Source organism: Euprymna scolopes, chromosome 8 (genome assembly GCF_053919585.1).
Source record: "Euprymna scolopes isolate OS-2025 chromosome 8, ASM5391958v1, whole genome shotgun sequence".
NCBI lineage: Eukaryota > Metazoa > Mollusca > Cephalopoda > Sepiida > Sepiolidae > Euprymna > Euprymna scolopes.
In genome coordinates this window covers 149,734,396-149,759,599 of record NC_136489.1, presented here as the reverse complement: position 1 = coordinate 149,759,599, position 25,204 = coordinate 149,734,396, and the positions used below count along the sequence as shown (strand labels likewise).

At 30.2% G+C, this 25,204-nt stretch overlaps 1 long non-coding RNA gene across 1 annotated transcript; it reads left to right on the top strand.

The window, feature by feature from the left end:
* The first annotated feature begins 452 nt into the window (after window positions 1–452).
* LOC145284067 (uncharacterized) lies at window positions 453–24,788 on the top strand. Its single transcript, XR_013868796.1, has 2 exons — window positions 453–578; window positions 24,285–24,788. It is a non-coding gene; the product is annotated as an uncharacterized LOC145284067 (long non-coding RNA).
* The last annotated feature ends 416 nt before the right edge of the window (window positions 24,789–25,204 follow it).

The following is a 25,204-nucleotide window of genomic DNA, read 5'->3' as shown; positions in this document are numbered from 1 at the left end:
AAAGAGAGAGAAAGAGAGAAAGAAAAGAGTGTGTGTGTGAGTGAGAGATAGAAAAGAGCGTGTGTATGTGTGTGTGTGAGAAAGAGAGAGAGAGAGAGGGGTAGAGAGAAAAAAGAAAGAGAGTGCGTATGTGTGAGAAAGAGAGAAAAAAGAGAGTGTGTGTTAGAGAGAGAGAGAGAGAGAGAGAGAGAGAGAGAGAGAGAGAGAGAGAGAGAGAAGAAAAAAGAATGCGTGTGAGAGAAGGAGAGAGAAAAGAAAGTGTGTGTGTAAATGAGAGAGAGAGAAAAGAGCGTGCGCGTGTGTGTGAGTGAGAGAGAGAGAGACAAATAGAGATAGAGATAGAAAGTGAGTGAGTGTGTGTGTGTGTGTGTGAGAGAGAGAGAGAGAGAGAGAGAAATATATATATATATATATATATATATATATATATATATATATATATATATATATATATATATATATATATATATATATATATATTCCACGTATTGACTTTGCCGGAGCAAGAGAAAAAATAATATCCCGGCAAGCACGTGCACAATTGCCGTTAAGCAATTATAGTGTTCTTCTTTGCAACCGCGAGTAATCACCCCTTTTTTGTTTTCTTTTTTATTATTTATTTATTTATTTATTTTTTTTTTGGTTGAGGATGATGATGGTGAACTGGATTTCTCCCACGTTAACAAAACAGACCCCCGTGTCCAACGTCGCTCTCGTGGGTAGACAAGTAAATACGCACAATTTCTTTACAGCTGCGCACATCAGAGAGAGAGAGAGAGAGAGAGAGAGAGAGAGAGAGAGAGAGAGAGAGAGAGAGAGGGGCGGGGAGAGGCGTTCTTGTAGTCGCAATTGCAATAACAATAAAAATATGAGTTCAGTTTTCATGAATGCATATTTCACAAGCATCTTTAGATTAGATTAGCAGTAAATATGTTCGTATCCATTACACGATACACGTGACGAAGCATATGCTGCAGTGCTGCACAAGTAACGATAAGCAAATATACGTTTGTAAACTACGTTTAACAACAACAACAACAACAACAACAACAGATGCCAGCCACGAATCTTATTGTGTGCGACCTGTGCGTAATGATACCAATAGTGTGTGAACAAGGTTGTTGTCTTATGAATTACCGCCATGAACGACGCGTAGTTGGATAAGGCAAATTTCCGGTCCCTATTTAACTGCCCCTGCCCGCGTAGTCAAACACAAAATCGGTTCTTATATGCATGCAGTCTAGCTCCCCACCTTCGAAACGAAGTCCTTAAACATATAAAATGATATATAAATTGCTTAGAAGGATTTCTCATCCCCTGAAAAAGAAAAAAAAAAGAAGATAAATAAATAAAAATACAAATAAAAATAAAATAAAAACAAAAACAAAAATGATACTAAACTTTGATCCAAGTCCTAATATCAGATCTGCTGTTATTATTATTATTTTTTATTACGAACGTAGTGAAGAAGCGTTGAATGCGTGTAGCTTTATTGATACTGGATAATAAATAAATTAAATTGCGTTTTGTTTTGGTTCGAAAATGTGGGAATAAGTCGCACGAATTGCTCCGCTTTTAAAACGTACTAGATTAAAGTTAGAGGTAGGACACACGACGAAACTTCCTGCTATTTGCATATTGGTTTCGGAAAAGAATATTATATTTGATAACTACATTCTTGAAATATTGACTTTGAATATTTTATCTTTTTATATTGCTTTAATTGTTTTTGTAATATAGTTCAATTTCTGCCTACGGCAATTCAGAGGCTTAAAAACGTCATTGAGTTTTTTTAAATTTTAAATTTAGAAAATACTTGTTTTGTTGGTAATTCTTTTTTTAATTTAAATTATTACGTTTCGTTTGAAGATGTTTTTGTGATATTTTCAAGGACAATTATAATGATAACTACAACTTTAACCTTCATTTGACGACGACAACGACGACAACAACAGCAATAATAGGACAATAATAATAATAAAACAACAACAATAATAAAACAACAATAATGATAAAACAACAACAACAATAATAAGACAATAATAATAATAATAATAATAATAATAAAACAACAACAACAAAAATAAAACAACAATAATGATAAAACAACAACAATAATAAAACAACAATAATAAAACACCAATAATAAAATAACACCAATAATAAAAAAACAACAATAATAAAACAACAACAATAATAATACAACAACAATAATAGAACAACAATAATAAAACAACAATAATGATCAAACAACAATAATACAAGAACAATAATGATAAAACAACAATAATAAAACAACAATAATGATAAAACAATAATAATAAAACAACAACAATAATAAAACAACAATAATAATAATAAAACAACAACAACAATAATAAAACAACAATAATAATAACACAACAATAATAAAACAACAATAATGATAAAACTACAACAATAATAAAACAACAATAATAATAAAACAACAATTATAATAAAACAATCATAATGATAAAACTACAACAACAATAATAAAACAACAAGAATAATAATAAAACAACAATAATGATAAAACAACAATAATAAACAAACAACAACAATAACAACAATAATAAAACAACAATAATAATAAAACAACAACAACAATAATAAAACAACAATAATAAAACAACTACAATAATAAAACAACAACAATAATAAAACAACAATAATAATAAAACAACAATAATAATACAAAAACAATAATGATAAAACAACAATAATGATAAAACAACAACAATAAAAAACAACAAAAACAATAATAAAACAAAAATAATAAAACAACAACAATGATAAAACAACAATAATAAAACAACAACAATAATAAAACAACAATAATAAAACAACAATAACAATAAAACAACAATAATAATAAAACAACAATAATAATACAACAACAATAATGACAAGACAACAATAATAAAACAACAACAATAATACAACAACAATAATAATAAAACCACAATAATAATAAAACAACAATAATAATAAAACAACAATAATGATAAAACAACAATAATAAAACAACAACAATAATGATAAAACAACAATACTAAGCAACAACAATAATACAACAACAATAATAATAAAACAACAATAATAATAAAACAACAATAATAATAAAACTACAATAATGATAAAACAACAATAATAAAACAACAACAATAATGATAAAACAACAATACTAAGCAACAACAATAATACAACAACAATAATAATAAAACAACAATAATAATACAACAACAATAATAATAAAACAACAATAATAATAAAACAACAATAATAATACAACAACAATAATAATAAAACAACAATAATAAAACAACAACAATAATAAAACAACAATAACATAAATAAAACAACAATAGTAAAACAACAACAATAATAAAACAACAATAATAAAACAACAATAATAATAAAACAACAACAACAACAATAATAAAACAACAACAACAAAAACAAACAACAATGAAAATAAAACAACAATAATGATAAAAAAAACAATAATAATAAAACAATAATAATAATAATAATAAAACAACAATAATAATAAAACAAGAAAAATAATAAAACAACAACAATAATAAAACAACAATAATAATAAAACAACAATAATAATAAAACAACAACAATAATAAAACAACAAAAATAATAAAACAACAACAATAATAAAACAACAATAATAATAAAACAACAATAATAATAAAACAGCAACAACGATAATAAAACAACGATAATGATAAAACAACAATAATGATAAAACAACAATAATGATAAAACAATAACAACAACCACAATAAAACAACAATAATAGAACAACAACAATAATAAAACAACAACAATAATAAAAGAACAATAATGATAAACAACAACAACAATAATAAAAAACAATAATAATAAAACAACAATAAGAAAACAACAACAATAATAATAAAACAAAAATAATAATAAAACAACAATAATAATAAAACAACAATAATAATAAAGCAACAACAACGATAATAAAACAACAATAATAATAAAACAACAATAATGATAAAACAACAATAATGATAAAACAGCAACAACAACAATAAAACAACAATAATAAAACAACAATAATAATAAAACAACAATAATAATAAGACAACAATAATAAAACAACAATAATGATAAAACAACAATAATAAAACAACAACAATAATGATTAAACAACAATAATAAAACAACAATAACAATGAAACAACAATAATAATAAAACAACAATAATAATAAAACAACAATAATAAAACAACAATAATAATAAAACAACAATATTAATAAAACAACAATAATAATAAAACAAAAATAATAAAAAAACAACAACAACTATAATAAAACAACAATAATAATAAAACAACAATAATAATAAAACAACAATAATGATTAAACAACAATAATAATACAACAACAATAATGATAAAACAACAATAATAAAACAACAATAACAATAAAACAACAATAATAATAAAACAACAATAATAATAAAACAACAACAATAATAAAACAACAATAATAATAAAACAACAATATTAATACAACAACAATAATAAAACAAAAATATTAATAAAACAACAACAACAATAATAAAACAACAATAATAATAATAAAACAACAATAATGATAAAACAACAATAATGATAAAACAACAACAACAACAATAAAACATCAATAATAATAAAACAACAATAACAATAAAACAACAATAATGATAAAACAAGCATAATGATAAAACAACAACAATAATAATAAAACAACAATGATAATAAAACAACAATAATAAAACAACAATAATAATAAAACAACAATAATGATAAAACAACAATAATAAAACAACAACAATAATGATAAAACAACAATAATAAAACAACAATAACAATAAAACAACAATAATAATAAAACAACAATAATAATAAAACAACAATAATAAAACAACAAGAACAATAATAAAAAACAATAATAATAAAACAACAATAATAAAACAACAACAATAATAAAACAACAAAAATAATAAAACAACAATAACAATAATAAAACAACAATAATAAAACAACAATAATAAAACAACAACAACAATAATAAGACAACAACAACAACAACAAAAACAAACAACAATGAAAATAAAACAACAATAATCATAAAACAACAATAATAATAAAACAACAATAATAATAATAAAACAACAACAACAATAATAAAACAACAATAATAAAACCACAACAATAATAAAACAACAACAACGATAATAAAACAACGATAATAATAAGACAACAATAATGATAAAACAACAATAATGATAAAACAACAACAACAACAACAATAAAACAACAATAATAAAACATCAACAACAATAATAAAACAACAATAATAATAAAACAACAATAATAATAAAACAACAACAACGATAATAAAACAACAATAATAATTAAACAACAATAATGATAACACAACAATAATGATAAAACAACAACAACAATAACAATAAAACAACAATAATAAAACAACAATAATTATAAAACAACAATAATAATAGAACAATAATAATACAACAATAATAAAACAACAATAATAATAAAACAACAATAATGATAAAACAACAACAATGATAAAACAACAACAACGACAACAACAATAAAACAACAATAATAATAAAACAACAATAATAATAAAACAACAATAATAATAAAACAACAATAATAATAAAACAACAACAACAATAATAAAACAACAATAATAATAAAACAACAATAATGATAAAACAACTATAATGATAAAACAACAACAACAATAAAACAACAATAATAATAAAACAACAATAATAATAAAACAACAATAATAATACAACAGCAATAATGATAAAACAATTATAATGATAAAACAACAATAATGATAAAACAACAACAACAACAACAATAAAACAACAATAATAAAACAACAATAATAATAAAACAACAACAATAATAAAACAACAATAATAATAAAACAACAACAATAATAATAAAACAACAATAATAATAAAACAACAATAATGATAAAACAACAATAATGATAAAAACAATAATGATAAAACAACAATAATAATAAAACAACAATAATGATAAACCAACAATAATAATAAAACAACAATAATAATAAAACAACAATAATGATAAAAACAACAATAATGATAAAACAACAATAATGATAAAACAACAATAATAATAAAACAACAATAATGATAAAATAACAATAATAATAAAACAACAATAATGATAAAACAACAATAATAATAAAACAACAATAATGATAAAACAAAAATAATGATAAAACAACAATAATGATAAAACAACAACAACAATAATAAAACAACAATAATAATAAAACAACAATAATGATAAAACAACAACAACAATAATAAAACAACAATAATAATAAAACAACAATAATGATAAAACAACAACAATAAAACAACAATAATAAAACAACAATAATAATAAACCAACAATAATAAAGCAACAATAATGATAAAACAACAATAATGATAAAACAACAACAATAGTAAAACAACAATAATAAAACAACAACACTAATAAAATAACAGCAATAATAATAAGACAACAACAATAATAAAGAAACAACAATAAGAAAACAACAACAATAAAAATAACAACAACAATAAAATAACAATATTCATAAACAACAACAATAATGAAAAAGCAACAATAATAATAAAACAATAACCATAATAAAGCAACAACAATAAAACAACAATAATAAAGCAACAACAATAAAACAAAAATAATAAACCAATAATAATAATAACAACACTGCAATAATAATAAAACGACAAGAATAATAAAACAACCATAATAAAGCAACAACATTAAAACAACAATAATAAAGCAACAACAATCATAAAATAACAAAAATAATAAACCAATAATAATAATAACACTGCAATAATAATAAAACGACAAGAATAATAAAATGACAATAATAATGAAACAGCAACAATAAGAATAAAACAACAACAACACTAAGAATAAAAAACAATAATAATAAAACTGGAATAATTATAAAACAATAATGTGTGGAAATTAGTACATTTTGGACTATACAAATGATTGCATCTTGAAATTGGAGAGAAATGGTATAGACACAAACCTTAAACAGTACTGGATGACGAAAATCACAAAATCCTCTGGGACATAGAGGTAGAAACTGATGAACTCATTCAAGCAAGTGGACATGACATAATGATTGTTAACAAGAATAAAAAAAAAAATCCTGTCAAATCATAAATTTTGCTATCTCCAGTTTACCACAGCGTGGAAATCAAGGAGATAGATAATTAAAAGAAATATGGAGCATAAATGAAATCAATATAATACCGATAATCGTAGGAACACTAGGAAATAGTTCAGGAAAAGGACTAGGAGAAATTGAAATCAAACAGAAGACTGAGACTAACAATAATTACGAAAACGGCTGCAATCCTCGAATGCAACGTACATAAACTGCGAATGCTAACCAATCATATGGATGTTGCAATAGAAAATAAATATTAGGTTGGTGCAAAAAATAATGTCGTTTATATATATATATATATATATATATATATATATATATATATATATATATGATAAAAACGACATTAATAGAACACTACGTAAACTAAGCGGGAACTGAAAATGGAATAAAGCTCCTCGCGTCAAGCACGAACACACTGTGACCACACCAGCCTAATCTGATAGCACAAAATAATTTTTAATAGTCAAAGAAGATGATCAGAACGACCTGGAAGAGCGCTAACCAGACCTCCACGCAAATCTCAGATGACCAATGGTTAGTGCTATCGTACACTCAACAGTAAGTGGCTGCGGTAGGGCACTGGAAGTCTGGGGAAACTTGTTATCACCCAGATTCCAGTGAACACCACCAGGTACTCTCAGTAAGCAATCACTGATAACGACATTTGTGAGAACTGACAGTAACTAACGATGGTAATGATTTTTCCAGATATTCCTTTTTATGTGGCTTTCAAAATATGAAATAAAAAAAATCATTTCTGTGTCGTTCTAAGACGAGAACAACGTTTAATAAAATCCTTTAAATGGCGTCTCCTTCTAGCGAGACACTTAGATGGAGGCCAAGCGCATATGCCCTACTTACCATACTCTTTTGTACGCCCGTGTCATGGTTAATTGAATAAGAAAAAAAAAAAACTCGCTTGCATTTTTAAATTCCAATTATAAATAGTACATTTATCCGCTATGAGTTTATATTTAACTAACGTGACCTGTGGAAATTCCACAGGAGGGGGGGTCTCTTTCATATGTAATAAATTGATGTTGGCATTTTGTGGATGTTCAACGTAAATGGAGACGCCTTGAGACCATTGTAGCTCTTTTATTAAAACTGTAAGTATTTATCTAAACTAGCAGGGACGCTCGGCATAGTCCGGTCGTAAAGTAGGCTTAAATTTATTTTAATTCATGCCGATTTCGCATATATTATTATAGAGTCAATTTTCTATCGGTTCTTATATATTATACAGTTATGATTTTAAAAATATAAAATATATCCATATGAATTGGGAGCATCAGCTTGAATCGAAACTGAAACCAAAACTTCTTAAGAATATATATATATATATATATTCTTAAGAATATATATATATATATATATATATATATATATATATATAAGAACAAGTAGTTAATAAAACATGTTAAAAACACCTTGAAAAAGAGTTAAAAACATTTAATTTTAAAAAGGAAACACTATTTTTTCCTTAATTCAGCCTTGCCTCGACAGTCGAGCTGTATATTTCTTCCATTCCTTTTTTTTTTACACACATTTTATCTTTCTTTTAATAATATATTGGAATTCTTTCCTTTTTCCTTGTACCTATTTGTGAATTATTCCACGGATTTCTGCCTTTTGGATTACTTTGGATCATCTTCCAATTACCCGATTCCCTTGGATTTTACTTGTGTGAATGGAAATTTAACTAACTTTCTTGGATTCTGCATCTTTGGATTTTACCGTCATTGGAAATTTTACTCTTCACCAGACTGTCCATTCACGTGAAATCATTTTTTTATTCACCATATTCCCTCTGCTTCACTTTTTGTTATAAAGTAAGATCTATGACTTACTTGTAGTTTCATTTAATACTTTTGCAAGCAAAATCCGACCCCACATTTTGCTAAATCCTACCCTCTGATGAGAAGGAAAGTATTTCTTTGAAACTCCGCGGATTAAGGACTATCCACCTATTTAGTGTTTCCTTTTTAAAATTAAATGTTTTTAACTCGTTTTCAAAGTGTTTTTTTAACATGTTTTAGTAACTACTTGTTCTCATTATAAGCTCTATCTCCCATTTGGTTTTATCGAGCTTTTACATCTGGTTAAGATTACTTTATAAATATTAATTCTTTAATATATACAATTTACTTTAGTTTTGCCATTTTAGATCATTTTGGTAAACTTAACTGTAATTTTATTTTATATATATATATATATATATATATATATATATATATATATATATAGATATATATATATATACATATATATATATGTATGTATGTATACTAGTATTGGTATCCAGCGATGCCTGAGTCGACATGAAGTTCCGTTTGGAACAAACCTGCTATATTAAAGATATTAATCATTTTCATCGTAGGCAAGGTCGATACCCCCCGCAACAATTTAAAAAAATAAAAGAACGGATAAAAGCCAGATATTGAGCACATTTTGTTTGTTCGTGCGCTGGACACCACTCCCGCCAAAAATAAATAAATAAATAAATAAATAAATAAATAAAAATAAATTTTATTTCAATAAAAATAGCAGCGAGTGTCGGAGCGACCGAAAAAAAATAGCCGTGTAGGCAGACTCCAAAATTGGTTGGAGGTACGGTCAAAGGTGGAGACTGCAGTCAATTCATGGCTTCCTAGGAATTTTTCCTTAAAGGGTAGAGCTGAGGCGTGCGACGCTTACGTCTTTCCTGTCATCCTTTACCGACTGGCCGTACTTCCCCTGCCTGCACAACAGCTAACAGCTCTCGTCGAACTCTTGGCCTCGCTTCTTTGGGACAGAGGAAGACACTGGATGAGCAGACAGATCTGTATTCAACGTCCGTGTGAGGGAGGTTTGGGAATGTCGGACTTGAAGTGTCATCGAGATGCTGAGAGGCTGGCCTTCCTGAATCACTATATGCAAGATGACCAAGCGTGGCACTCCGTGGTTACTGTCGCATTCCCCGACCTCGATCCTTCTATCAAGAGCCGTCGCAGGCCACGGGGAGAATCTGCCTACATGAAAGAGTGCCGCGCCACGCTAAAACGACTACCAAGGTCCAGCGACCTTGTGACTACTACCCGTAGGGAACTCCAAAGGGATCTAGTGAAGGGGTCCGCCGACGACTCACTATGTGCGCGTTTGGGTTGGCAGAAGAGTGAGATCCGCTCCGCGTGCAGCTGAGCGCCAGGTTCGAGTCATCGGAAGAATTCTCAGTAAAATTATTTCTTACAAGAAATGGAAGGTCATAACAATTAAACGACAGTCACTCGGAAGAAAAAAGATGTAAGCGCGACACACAAAATAACACACACGCTACCGTATTAATATATAGATCACAAATAGTGTCTCTTTGTTTTGATAATCGCTTACTGTAGTTCTAAATTCTTTGAAAGTCGCTTCACCCAAGCAATAATAACTGAGAACAAAACGTCTTATATGCGAACTATGCGTAGCTTTTGATGTGATATTATCATGCGAAGGTTACTCGAGCTAAACAATTAAATAACGCTGATGGCACAAAAATGTAATCAGATTATTTATTTCTCATATATTTTCATATTTCAAATATTGTCATGAATATTATTTTCCCCTCTTTTGTTCGTTAATCCTCTTGGAGACTTATTGACGGCCATGAGGAGGAGTACCTTTGCAATCCTTGAGAGGACATAGCTGGCAAATAATAGAAACAAAAATATATTAATGCCATTGATTGCCATTTATGCACATGAGCATAAACATGCAGCCATGCATACGCGTATACACACACATATACACACACACAAACATGCATATACACACACACAAACACGCATATACACACACAAACGCACATATACATACAAAGGCACATACACACACAACTGCACACATATATCATGAATACAAGAAACCCGTTTTCTGCTACGATAAAAGCAATAATAATAATAATAATAATAATAATAATAATAATAATAATAATAATAATAATAATAATAATAATAAAGATGATAATAATAATAATAATGATAATAATAATAATAATAAAGATGATGATAATAATAATAATAATGATAATAATAATAATAATAATAATGATAATAATAATAAAGATGATAATAATAATAATAATGATAATAATAATAATAAAGATGATAATAATAATAATAATGATAATAATAATAATAATAATAAAGATGATAATAATAATAATAATGATAATAATAATAATAATAAAGATGATAATAATAATAATAATAATAATAATAATGATAATAATAATAAAGATGATAATAATAATAATAATGATAATAATAATAATAATAAAGATGATAATAATAATAATAATAATGATAATAATAATAATAATAATGATAATAATAATAATAATAAAGATGATAATAATAATAATAATAATGATAATAATAATAATAATGATAATAATAATAATAATAATGATAATAATAATAAAGATGATAACAATAATAATAATGATAATAATAATAATAAAGATGATAATAATAATAATGATAATAATAATAATAATAATAATAAAGATGATAATAATAATAATAATAATGATAATAATAATAATAATGATAATAATAATAAAGATGATAATAATAGTAATAATAATGATAATAATAATAATGATAATGATAATGATAATAATAATAATAATAAAGATGATAATAATAATATTAATAATGATAATAATAATAATAATAATAATAATGATAATGATAATGATAATAATAATAATAAAGATGATAATAATAATAATAATAATGATGATAATAATAATAATAATAATGATAATGATAATGATAATAATAATAATAAAGATGATAATAATAATAATAATGATAATAATAATAATAATAATAATGATAATAATAATAATAATGATAATGATAATGATAATAATAGTAATAATAATAATAATAATGACGACGACGACAACAACAACAGCAATACTACTACTACTACTACTACTACTACTACTACTACTACTACTAATAATAATAATAATAACAACAACAACTAAATCACTTTTGACTCGTAAGGTCCGTAGTTATAATAAATTTAATTAAATATATAATTTCTCACGTTGATAATCATATTTTGAAAGGGATAGGAAACTATCAGTAAATTAACTGCCTTTTTTTCATTTGCGTTATTTCTTTGCAATATATCTTTTTTTAAAATTTAAATAGTTTATTTCGGTTTGGATCGGCTTAGAGCTAAACAGAATTCGTCCTGTTGAAAAAAATATTCAAATAGATCAAAATGCTGTCCAATTTGTGAATATTTGTTTACCTTCTCTTCAGGAGCTGAAGTTAATTTCAAAAATTAAAATTAAAAGAAAGTGTTATTTTTCAAATAACAAAATATGCGGAAAGTTCTATAGACTGGCTAAAAAGAGAGGTCGCTTCATTGTGATCAGAAAACGGTTATAATGTCTGCCCAAGATCAAGACTTTTAAAAAGATGAGTGGTCTCAGCAATTATTACAACTGCAGATTCTGACACACAGAAGTAGAGATTGTAAGCCACCTAGAATCCAGTTATAAGGTTTTCTTGGGGGACAGCTAATATACAATGAGGAATAATGGAGTGTGTAAATATCTTCGCTGGTCTATCTATAAAAAGTTGAATATCAAATGTAGCAGCATATCCTGGGAACATATACCAGAAAGAACACTATCCATTATAACTATGCATTTTCTACATTTAAGTATTTAGAAAACGGAGATATTAAAGCTGACATAATTATATGGGATAAGAAAGAAGCAACCTTAGTAGAAGTTAGTGTCGACAATGATTCTTTGTTAAACAGAGCTGAGAAGGAACACATAGCGAAACACCAGGGTTTTATATATGCCATGATAAGAAACTGGAGTCATATGAAGATCTCCATAATTCTAATAATTATAGGAGCAACCAGACTTATACAAAATAATCTTAAAAACTATCTGGCAAATATACTAGGTGTACCAAGTGCCAGAGAGATACAAACAATTGCACTTAAAGGGACAGTTAGAATCCTGCGTTTCTGAATGAGATGAGGAGTGGTCATTCGTATTATTTGGATTCATCGGACTACTGTTCTCATATTGTTCCATTCGAAATTTCGTCCAAATTCTCGAGTTTAACAGAAACATTCCCTAGTTCAACAAAATACACCTGAAGGAGGTCGAAGGTTACATCGAGCGAAACGTTGTGAAAAATGACACTCAAGACAAGAACAGTAGTCCGAAAAATTTAAATAAGTTAGAATTTTTATAAAATCTTTCGGTTGGAATATGTATAAGTTCATGGGGGGGGTGGCATCCAGTAGGATACTCAATCCCCAGCTACAACAAAATGATAAGAAAAAAAATCCACCTTTTCTTCTTTCGCTAAAACAATAACGTTTACACGCCAATTCATATCAATTAGTGGTGTGCTTATTGGCAACTCACAAAAACGCCATTGTCACCCCAAAATGGCCTCTACCAAGGCCAGGCATCAAGCCACAAATTTAATAAATGTTACGGTAATTAATGCTTCTGTTATTTCATTTCGTTACTTTACTGTGTTTGTTTTGATTTATCAAAAAGTTTCGCAAGATTTCAATAAATTTCGTGATTGTCGTCTTTTGTCCCGGTTGGAACTCTTCAAAAATGAGAACGAAAAATTGTTATAAAAACCGAAAATGCACAAGTGCCAAAAACAGGAAATATTTTGAGCATTATAGGCATGTTAAAAAGTTCAATTGGCGTAAAAAAAAAAAAACAAAAACGATCATTGTAAGAAACATAATGACTACGGCTATGAAAATAGGGGTTTGTATTACTGTACACATAGCTTCGAAAAAGTTGTCAAAAAACAAATATATAACAAATAAATATTATCAAAGGCAAGATAAGTTACTTTTCTACCAAACTGAATATAATTTTCGTGTTTTTATTCAATTTAACATGTTTATTCAGCTCGAAAAGCATACAGTGTTTAGCGATGTATTGGAAAATTCAAGATGGCGGCCGATTCTCTCTTTAACACGGTAAGTTCGAGAAAAGGTGTTATAAATAATAAACTAGACAAAATACTATTAAAAACCACCGAATATATGTCAAGTTATGTCACGGTAACATATATTGAGCGAATTTCTAATATTCTTTTCATTGTTTTGATCAACCGAGAACCACATCACATCACTCTATATAAAAGCATATAAGATATCAACGGATACACACTCGAGAGTAAAAAACAACGAAAAGAATATGCTGTTGTCATAGCACTAATAATAACGAATAAGCGAATACTAAAAACGTAAACGAAATATTTATGATAGACAGAAGGAAAAGACGGACGAATACGCACATCTACACACGAATATAAAAAAGCAAAACAAACTCCTTTTCATCGTTCACTTGATCCTATTAAATGTAAGCTGTAATGTAAGCAATTTAATTGGTACGATTTAAAATTATGATAATATTTAATTACGTTTTGTGTTTCAAACATAAATTAACTAAATAAAAATAAAGTTAATAGTGAAAATACATTAATAAAAAAGAAAAGATTAGCGTTAACTTCGACAAGTAGTGTTACATTTACTCGTAACGTAAATGGAGACGCTCTGATATTATTGTACCTATTTACTATGCCTCCCCACGGGACAGAGTTAGACACCAGGGTCGTTTTTTAACGTGGAGAAAAGGTACAAAAATAAAAATTGTCTCAGTCGTGAAGGATTTCTCCTCCACCGAAATTGTAGCTCTTTTGTTGAAACTGCAAAAGTATTTATCTAAGCTAACAGGGACGCCCTGTCGTAAAGTCGCTTGAAAATGATATTTTAATTCTTGCAGATTTCGTATATATTATTATAGAGTTAATGTTCTATCGATTTTTATATATTATAAAGTGGCAATCCCCCACCAATATATATATATATATATATATATATATATATATATATATATATATATATATATATATATATATATATATATATATATATATATATATATATGACTTCGGTGCATCAGCTTGAATCGAAACCGAAACCAAAACTTATATATATATATATATATATATATATATATATATATATATATATATATATATATATATATATATATATATATATAACAGTTCAGCCCAGCCCCCAGCTTTGCTCGAGACTTAAGTAGTTCGTAACTTCATGTGCTTATATATATATATATATATATATATATATATATATATATATATATATATATATATATATATATAACCAGTTAACTGTAATTACGCCACAAACGCGCATCTATGAACAATTAATGCCCTGAGAAGTATTCCGCTAAACAAATAACTTGTAAAAAACTTTAGATTTTTTGTCCCTTCATCTATTTCTTATGTATCAGGTTAACAAGAAGGTTCTTGCAATTTTAACTTTTAAATTCAGATGAACATATCTCGGCTCACACAAAAATTTATTGATCGAAATAAACACCATTAGAATCAACACACTTTTACCAACGCGTTTCTCAAAGTTCTTAATCACAGGACACAATGTCAAGACGCAAGGTTCTCATGGCTGCAAAAAGAAATACAAGTCACCACGTAGGCTGACGCGTATCAATGTTAAAGTCATTCAAATTTCAAAATTACCATTTCAGAAGAAAACAACCCAGCAAGTTTAATAAACAATTGATAAAAATATCGCGATCAAAAGAAAACAGATAAGTTATTCATCAACCCTTTTCCCTGATTGTATATGCAGATGGATGAAGTCCTCAGATATTCGATTCTGAAATATATAACAGCACGGTGCTTTCCTTGAATGAGTTGAATGCATGATGTTAGAGTAATATGACCATATGCCTTCCTTGAATATGTCGTATTCACGATGCTTGCATAATATGGCCTTATGCCTTTCCTGAATATGTCGAATTCAAGGTGCTTGAATGATATCTGAAATCATTGTCCTTCAGGAATAATCTTATGTTGCATTCTGTCCTCGCTGAGAGACACGCATACAACAAATGTGCACCCGCGTTCCGTTCCTATCTTTAAGAGATAAAGATAGTTTCCGATTTCGAATCGAATTTTAAGCTCTTATGACGACATGATTCGTTTCACGTCTTACTGAGAGAAGGAAAAAGTCGGTTGCTTTCTCCCCCCCCCTCTCTCTCTTTCAAAAGTATTTCTATGAAAAAAAATCTTAGTTTTATTTCCGCTCTTTTTTCGGCAGTCGGCGGAGTCGATACAATCCTTTTCTGTTGAAAGTTGATTCAAAACTGAATTTGAATTTCTACAATCTTTCGCTCGCACGTAGCATCCCCCCCCCCCCGCGCTCACGACTACTCACCTGAAACATAATGGTTAATTTGATTGGATAATGGATTGATGTCAAGTTGAAATTCTAACAATATTTCGCGCGCCACAAGCCTAGACGCTGGTCATGATACTTGATCGTTGGGTAATTCGGCGATGCTCGGGACATGATCGTCAATATATATATATATATATATATATATATATATATATATATATATATATATATATATATATATGATGGGCGAATGATGATGGATATTTGATGAAGTCGTTTACGAGCACCGATGAATGGTTCAGTGGTTAAAACTGTCGACTATCTACGCGATGAGTGTAGGTTCAATCCACGTGCAGGAAAAAGTGCTAGTCTAGCCGCATTGATGAGTTGTGATACAACGAAACAGTACTGTATGTGGATGAATATATATATATATATGTGTGTGTGTGTGTATATGTATATCTGTATCTATCTCTCTTTCTCTCTCTCTCTTTCTCTCTCTCTATATATATATATATCTATATATCTATAAAAGTGAAAGTGTATATCTGTCTGTGTATCTGTGTGTCTGTGTGTGTACATTTCCCTACGCAATAACTCGAAATTTGATATACAGGGTACTGAGATTTGGAAAAATCTATGTGATCTCTCTTTGGCCAGAAATTTGGCGATTAAGGGGTCAAAGTTCAACGATTTAACTTTTGAAAACTCTACCAAACTCCTCCGACAATTTTGGGTCTAAATACTTGAAAATTTAGATATAGTTTCCTTGGACATGAATCTAACTTAATAACTTGATTTGAGCCCAAAACAATAAATTTTAAGGGGTCATAACAGGGGTCTAAGTTAAAAAAATTGACTACTTTTTTTTTTTTTGCTCAACATACACCTCCAAATACCCGGGCAATGTCGGGCACCCAATGCTAGTATATCTATAAAAGTGAAAGTGTCTGTGTGTGTGTATGTGTGTGTGTGGGGGTGTCTGTGTGTCTGTGTGTCTGTGTGTCTGTGTGTGCACATTTCCCTATGCAATAACTCTGTCAATTTTTAGTCTACAGACTCGAAATTTGATATATAGGGTACTGAGATTTGGGAAAATCGATGTGATCGGTTTTCGGCCAGAAATTTGGCGATTAAGGGGTCAAAGTTCATCGATTTGGCCTTTGAGAACTCTACCAAATTCCTCCGACAATTTTGGGTCTACACACTTGAAATTTTAGATATAGGTTCATTGGACATGAATCTAACTTAATAACTTGATTTGAGCCCAAAACAATAAATGTTAAGGTGTCATAATAGGGGTCAAAGTTAAAAAAAACTTTACCGCTTTTTTTTTTGCTCAACATACACCTCCAAATACCCAGGCTAGGTCGGGTACCCATGCTAGTATATATATATATATATAATGAAAATTATCGAAATAATATTGCAAAGTGATGGAGAACAAGCCAAATGATTTGGTCATATACAATTCGTCTTAAATTCAAAACTTCCTCGAGATGATTGAAGAAATAAAATACAAGTATAATATTTGAAAATATATTCGCCGTGTTTGTAACGTGAAATGTATGCTTTTGTCCGATTTCCATAGTTGCTAGTGTTTATAGCGTTTATGGCATTGCGTGAGATAATTTTTTAAGCGGCATATAGTCATTAGAATTTAAAAAAATATGATGAAGTTTCGAGTCATCTATGTTGACAGTGACTTACGTATATCTCCTTCTATATATGAATTCGTATTCCTGTTTGTTTGCTTTTTTTGTTCATAATTTGATTAATATATAAAAAACGTCTTTTTAGTCTTTCATTTATTTCTATACTTGCAAAAATATACAATTAAGAGATCACCTTATTTGCATATGACATTAAGAAAAATCGATTTGACTAAATAGCGGTATCTTAGTTTTTAGCGAGAGAATTATTTTAAGTATTCTATTTAAAATTGTTATTTAATAAATTTTAAACAACAATTATATTGATAATATATTTAATTTAATATATTTTGGAATTAATATTTCCAACAGCGACCTTTTTTAAAACTTTTTGTAGAGTTATTTACCCCTAGATACTGTGCATAAAAACAAAACAAACGTTCACTAGGAATGAATGTGAAAAATACGCATGATTCCGTGACGTCAGATTTGTGTTAACTATACGAACTATGGAAAAGCAGAAGCGACTTAATGATTTTTTAAAACCTTTGTTTATTTTCTTCAAACTACAATTAATAATTAATCTTTGATATAATTTTGTTAGGTTTTAAGATTTATACAGTTTAATGATTAATAATATTATAAACATTTGTATATTAAATATCAAATACGGTTTTACGAGTGTTTATTTTGGGTAACTGCCGATTCCATACTTTTGTCTGGTAAAAAGAGACAAACAAAATATAAGGGAGGCCTAAAAAATGCTTAATATTTTTGCAATAATATTTTCAAATCGATTTTTATCTGGCGATAAAATAACTGACAAGAGCCATGTTTATATTAAAACTAAGCCAGCCATGGTTCTCCCAGAATGTGCTGCTGCTATCGCGCAGAGAAATCACTTTTTCCATCGCTACCAACGTAATAGATGCACTGAGACTAAAGCTGCTTTCAGGTCTGCCAGCAACCACTGTAAAAGAGTAATAAAAAATGCAAGAGAGCTATATGCCCAGTCTGTTAAATCCAAGGTAGCTGATCAGTGGCTTGGATCCCACCAGTTTTGGCAAATAACAAATAGGATCCTGAACAGAAGTGTGCGTTCTATCCCAACTATTATCAATGGACCAGAGGTCATCTCGTCAGCGTCAGACAAGGCCAAACTATTTGCAAAGAACTTTGCAGCTAATTCTACACTATGCGACGAAGGCCATCAACTCCTCATATTTCCTCCTATAACACAGAACAAGCTAGGTAACATACAAATATCCGTGCATGAGGTCGCCAAGCTAATAATAAACCTAGATTCCAGTAAAGCAACTGGCCCTGATGGCATCCCAATTATAGTGTTAAAAAAGCTTCAACCAGAACTTGCTCCCATACTTACGAAACTGTTTAAGCGCTGCCTTAAGGAGAAGTGCTTTCCGACCCCCTGGAAGACCTCATCAATTTGCCCTGTATTTAAGAATTCAGGTGATAAGTCATCTCCCTCTCAGTACAGACCAATAAGTCTCCTGTGTGTTATGAGTAAGTTGCTGGAATCAATATTAAATAGAGAAATAGTCAACCACCTCAGCAGGAATAACCTTCTTAGTGACACACAATATGGTTTCCGCTCTGCAAGATCTACCGCAGATGTGCTGACGGTTATATCCCACAGGATTAGTGAATCTCTTGACAAAGGCTTCCTTTCTAGGGCAATTGCTCTTGACATATCAAAGGCCTTCGACAAGGTATGGCATAAGGGTCTACTTCACAAGATTTCCAGCTACGGTATAACTGGAAATGTTTTCTCAATCATTAAATCATATCTCTCCGATAGGTTCATAAGAGTAGTGGTAGATGGACAAAAATCGGAGGCCTGCAATATAAATGCTGGAGTCCCTCAGGGGTCAATCCTGGGCCCAACTCTCTTCCTGATCTACGTCAATGACCTCCCTAAACACATACTTAAATCATTCGTTGACATCTATGCTGATGACACGACCATCTACGGCAACACATCAAAGGCTATAAATGACAAAGTTCTCTCTGATTCTCTCTCCTCTGATCTCGAGCGCGTGGTTCAGTGGGGGGAAGATGTGGCTGGTTACCTTTAATGCATCCAAAACCAAACTCCTATCCTTACATCATCAACGCTCTGATCCCCAGCTGGCATCAATTGTGATGGATGGCTCTCATCTGGGTGAGGCCCCGTGTTTTGACAAGCTTCTGGGTTTGACCTTTACTCCTAATCTGAAATGGAACACGTACATCAAGTCTGTTGCCAAGGTCGCTGGAAAGATGGTGGGATCCTTCTACCGCTCCAGAAGATATCTCACTACTGATGCAATTCTCTATCTATATAAAAGCCAAGTACGTCCAAAGATGGAATACTGTTGACATTAATGGCCAGAAGCTGCTAAAAACAGCCTATCCTGGCTTTACAGAGTACAAAATAGACTTCGTGGCTTAGTGGGATGCCCTTTTCTCTACCCTGCAACCTCTCTCCCATAGAAGAGACGTTGCGAGCCTATCCTTGTTTTATCGTTATTTTCATGGCAGGTGCTCGTCTGAACTCCAATCTCTGCCCCCCTCGCCAATCTTACTTTCACCTAACAATTTAATAAAGAAAACAAACACCAAAATATGACAAATTCAATTTTTGGGGGTGGGGAGATTACATTAGAAGTATAAAACGACAAATAAAAAGCAAATCGAAAAGCCTCCCTAAAAAAAGAAAATAGAAAATATCCTTTATTTACAAAAAAAAAAGCCGGTAAAAAAGTGCCCTTACAAAAAATAAAAGTAAATGTGTAGTTTAGCGGCGTAAGTTATTTGACAGACGAAAAAATTATTAAAAATATTTATTTTTATATAAAACATTATTAGACCGAAAGGCTGAAATAAAACAAAAACAAATATTAATTTTTATGTTTTTTATCATTTTTTATTAGACTTAATGTGCATGCCTTACACGTTTAAAATTTGGCCTTTTTTAGGTTTGAAAAATTGGCCCTTTTTACGCTCTTTCATTACAAAAAAAAATATATGGCGACGAAAAACATAGTTCATTAAAAAGCTTAAAAAGGCCAATTTGCCAAACCTTAGAAAGGCCAAATTTTAAAAGCAATATAGTGACCTCAAATAATAACTATAAATGATAAAAAAATAATAAAAATGAAATTTTTTCTGGTTTTATTTCAGCCTTTGGGTCTAACAATGTGTTTTATATAAAAACAAATGATTTTTATATTTTTTTGTCTGGCAAATAATTTACGCCGCTAAACTACACATTTATCAAAATAAAAAATAAACGTACGCATTAATGTTTATAAACATTATTTTTTTAGGTTCATAAAATCGTGAGTTTTCTTAGGACAATGATCCCTTCTGCCAAAATATCTGATGGAGAGGGTGTCAGATACTCCTTTTTGGGAGCGATTACATTTACATGATGCGAATGATTAGTATAGCAGGCGTGTTTCAAACAGAACTTCATGTCAACCCAGGCAACGCTGGGTACCCATGCTATAACTGCATTTGAAAATATAGAGATATTATTCTTTCGATAATAAAATACCCACTTCGAAAATAAGATCATATCTTTGAAATATGAATTGAAATGAAACGATATCTATAATATAAAGCTGAATGTGTGTGTGTGTGTGTGTGTGTGTGTGTGTGTGTGTGTGTGGTCACGAATAGGCTCCTATATGGTTGACTATTTTAAAAAACTGATTACATATAATAATAGAAGATGTATCGAGACACAGGAATGGGTATGTTTGATCTGGCAGAACGGTGGTTCATTAAGATTGTGGGGTCTGTGTTCGCACCTGGTCCACACAGTATGGAAATAAAAAATTAAAAAATTTACAAAAACGTTTACAAGTGTTTTTGATATAGATGTACATAAGAATACTTTGATAGGTATGTTTTAACTTAAATAGGGATGGTATAATAAAATTGTGGGGTCTGCGTTCGCGCCTGGCCTCCATAGAATGGAAAAAGGCACAAACTTTAATAAAGACTTTTCATATCTATCTGCGTAAGTATACTTTGATAATTATGTTTTAGTTTTCAGAAATATGGTATAATAAAATTATGGGGTGTTCGTTCGTGCCTGACTTCCATGGAATGAAATATGTCACAAAGTTTAACAAGGTTTTTTAATATAGATCCACAAAATATTGTTCCAGTGTGAACCGGTATGGTATAATAAATTATGGGGTTTATCTATTTCATTTTTACTTTCATCATATTTTGCTTTGGTTTTGATACCCCCGAATTCGAAGCTATCTCTTTACAACCCTTCCTTTTCATAACCTATCATACTTTAATAAATCAGAGTCCATTTTCTGTAGGCTGTTTTTGAACCCAGTCAACGACGGGTAACCTCTAAAAAATCCTGTTTTTTATGCTGAGGTGTTGCGAGAAAATTAAATGGGACTTTCATGAGCAAATGTTGCATTATTTTTTTAACCATAATGGGGTAGGTATTTAATTGCTGCACAAATCAGCAATATTTGACACAAGGCCTAGAAAGTGGGGATCAAAAGCGAGCTTCCCCAAAGGATGAGTACTCTTGCAATTACAAAAATTGTCTGAGTAACCCCGTCGACATTCCCCGATCGGGGCGTCTCAGACGAAAAGCAATAAACTTGCCGCACCCGAAAGCCGGGTGGCAAGGTCTGGGAAGGTTGACCTCCTGGGTGATACCCAAGCGGTGTACCTCAGTCCCGGCCCCTCACCTGTCGGGTTGATTGTCAAGAACGGATCCTTGACGTGTACTATTACCCTGTCTCCCTCCAGCCGCTAGAAGACACATCCCATCATAAAGAGTTATAATGGGGTAGTTATTTAAATTGCTGCCCACATCAGCAATATTTGCCACAAGGCCGGAAAGTGGGGATCTAAGCAGGCTCCTCTAAAGGAGGGACACTCCTGCAATTGCAAAATTTCCTGTGTAACCCCGTCGGCATTCCCCGGTCAGGGCGCCTCAGGCGACAAGCAATAAACTTGCCCTACCAGAAAGCCCGGTGGCAAGGCCTGGGAGGGTGGACCTCCTGGGTATTACCCAGGCGGTGTACCTCAGTCCGACAGGTGCTGGCACCTCACCTGTCGGACTGAGTGTCAAGAACGGATCCTTAACGTATACTACTACCCTGTCTCCCTGCAGCCAAAGCCGCTAGAAGACACATCCCATCATAAAGAGTTATAATGGGGTACGGTCCCTCCCAGTTAGGAGCTTCTATTTATAAACGCTGCTGCTAGGAAGTGGCCAATCAAATTAATTCACGTTCAACCTATCAGAAACCAGAATTGCTTCATAAAAATTACTCCCCCCTCTTTTTTTAGAGCAACCTTGGATATGTTTTCTTCGTGTCAATAGGGGATAGAATCTTTTACTCTCTGGGTACAAAATTATAAAGTCCGGAACCTATACAAAACAACTGTCTTCTGAGAACTCGTCATCTCCAGGACTTGTATAGAACAACTAACCATCGGAGACTCTTCTGAAACTAAACATGGCTTCCAACTTAAGAGTTTCTTTTCAAGAACTTCCCGTAAGTAGAACATAATATCACGGAGCTGCTTCCCGACTGATTAAAATATGGTTGTTTTCAAGTTTTGACAAATTCTTGTTGAACCGTCCTCTTAAATAATCAAATTCTGCCCAGTTTCAATCATCGTTACCAATCCTCACGATGTTGTCTCACCAACCAGCATAACTTATTTTCTCAAGTGCTTTTTGAGCATTGATAAGCGGTGCCTCGCTAGTATATTTAAAATGCCCTCGTGAATGCTATTTTTAAACGAAGCCTGATAGACAAATGAAAATGCTTTTTTCAAACTTAAGCGTGATAGAGAAAATTGTTGTTTAAAACATAAATTTGATAAACCGACACGAATTCTATCAGGTTGTTGCATAAGTTCCCGCCGTTTCATAAAAAAAATATTTGGCAAAGAAATTAGAAATCACAGACTCTGTTCTACAAGATAATGGTTATCGTTTTTTGCTCATATAATTTTTTTCTCGTTTTTCAGAACTGCCAAATGGATTGTCAAGTAGATAAAAAATCATATTTTCGACACCTCCTTCTTTTCGTCTATAATCGAGGTCAAAAAGCTAGTGAAGTGACCAAGGATATTTGTTCTGTATATGGAGGAAACGCTATAGCTGAGAGATCTGTTCGAGATTCGTTTATCAGATTCAAACACCGTAATTTTGACCTCAATGACGCTCCTCTTCCCGGAAGACCAATCAAGATAGACGAAGATTCTTTTAAAGGAAGATAGTCATCAGACATGTCGAGAATTAGGCAAAATACTATTAAAAACCGCCGAATATATATAAAGTTATGTCACGGTAACATATATTGAACGAATTTCTAACAGTATTTTATCTAGTTTATTATTAATAACACCTTTTCCCGAACTGACCGTGTTAAAGAGGGAGTCGGGCGCCATTTTGAATTTTCCAATACATCGGTAAATACTGTATGCTTTTCGAGCTGAATAAACATGTTAAATTGAATAAAAACACGAAAATTATATCCAGTTTTATAGAAAAGTAACTTATCTTGCCTTTGATAATATTTATTTGTTATATATTTTTTTTTTGACAGCGTTTTTGAGTCAATGTGTACAGTAAAACAAACTCTGAAACTGTAATCTTTCTTCATTATAACTCAAGAGTAATCAATTTTAAATACCGATGAGACTATGAGAGCAGAGGAAGCAAGCAACAACAATAGAAGAGGCAGTAGAGCAGCAGCAGGCTCAGTGCAGAGATAGCCACTGTAGCAGGACTTAAGCTTATAGTTATTCACTTAAGAATTGGGATTTGTACTTGAGTTGTTTGTAATTTCTTTTTTCTTATCTAGTTATTTAATTATATTCATTTAAGAGTTGGAAATTGTACTTTGCATTTTGTAATTTCCTTTAATAAAGCAAAAAAGACAAAG